Source organism: Rhincodon typus, unplaced genomic scaffold (genome assembly GCF_021869965.1).
Source record: "Rhincodon typus isolate 14 unplaced genomic scaffold, sRhiTyp1.1 hic_rhity00000557, whole genome shotgun sequence".
Lineage (NCBI taxonomy): Eukaryota > Metazoa > Chordata > Chondrichthyes > Orectolobiformes > Rhincodontidae > Rhincodon > Rhincodon typus.
This window is the reverse complement of record NW_025966195.1, coordinates 17493-18884: the sequence shown is the minus strand read 5'-3', so window position 1 is coordinate 18884 and position 1392 is coordinate 17493.

Below are 1392 nucleotides of genomic sequence, written 5' to 3'. Positions count from 1 at the left end.
AAATAAGCATGATAGTCAAAACAGCATCAAAAATTTAGTCAGATGATGAAGCTGAGATTTTTGTTTTCTGAAGTGCTTATCTCACTGAAATAAGCATTTTAGTTCAACCAGCGTCCAAAGTTAGGTCCTTTGGTGAAGTTGTGATTTTGACTTCTGAAGTGCTTACCTCACTGAAATAATCATGTTAGTCAAAGCAACATCCAAACTTGAGTCATTTGGTGAAGTTCAGACCTTGGTTTTCTGAAGTGCTTATCTCGCTGAAATAAGCAATTTATTCCAAACAGCATCAAAAGTTGAATCATTTGGTGAAGTTGAGATCGTAGCCTCCTGAAGTGCTTAAATCGCTGAAATAAGCATGTTAGTCAAACCAGCATAAAAAAAAACTTGAGTTACTTGGTGAATTTCTGATTTTCGTTTTCTGAAGTGCTTATCTTACTGAAATAAGTATGTTAATCAAAACATCATGAAAAATTAAGTCATTTGGTGAAAGTTGAGATTTTTGACTTGTGAAGTGCTCATCTCACTCAAATAAGCATGTTAGTCGAACCAACATCAAAACTTGAGGAATGGTGGAGTTCAGATTTTGGGGTTCTGAAGGGCATATCTGAGTGAAATAAGCATGTTAGTCAAAACAGTATCAACATTGAAGTCATTCCGTGAAGTTGAGATTTTTCACTTCTGAATTGCTTATATCACTGAAATAAGCGTTTTAGTCGAATTAGCATCAAAAGTGACGTCCTTTGGTGAAGTTGAGGTTTCAGTCTTCTGATATGCTTATTTCGCTGAAATAAGCATTTTAGTCAAAGCAGCATCAAAAGTTGAGAGACTTGGTGAAATTGAGATTTTGGTCTTCTGATATGTTTATCACGCTGAAAGAAACACGTTATTCAAAACAACATCAAAAGTTGAGTCATTTGGTGAAGTTGAGATTTTGATCCTCTGAAGTGCTTAACTCGCTGAAATAAGCATGTTAGTCAAACGAACAGAAAAAATGTGTCATTTGATGAAGTTCCGATTTTAATCATCTGAAGTGCTTATCTCGCTGAAGTAAGCATTTTAGTCTAACCAGAATCAAAAATCAAATAATTTGGTGAAGTTCAGATTTTTGGCTTCTGAGGTGCTTAACTCGCTGAAATAAGCATTTTAATTTAACCAGCATCAAAAGTTAGGTGTTCTGGTGAAGGTGAGATTGTAGTCTTCTGAATTGTTTATCTCGCTGAAATAAGCACGTCAGTCAAAACAACATCAAAAGTTGAGTCATTTGGGGAAGTTCAGATTTTTGACTTCTGAAATGCTTATCTCACTCAAATAAGCATGTTAGTCAAGACATCATCAAAACTAGAGTCATTTGGTGGTGTTCAGGTTTTGGTGTTCTCAAGAGCTTAACTCGCT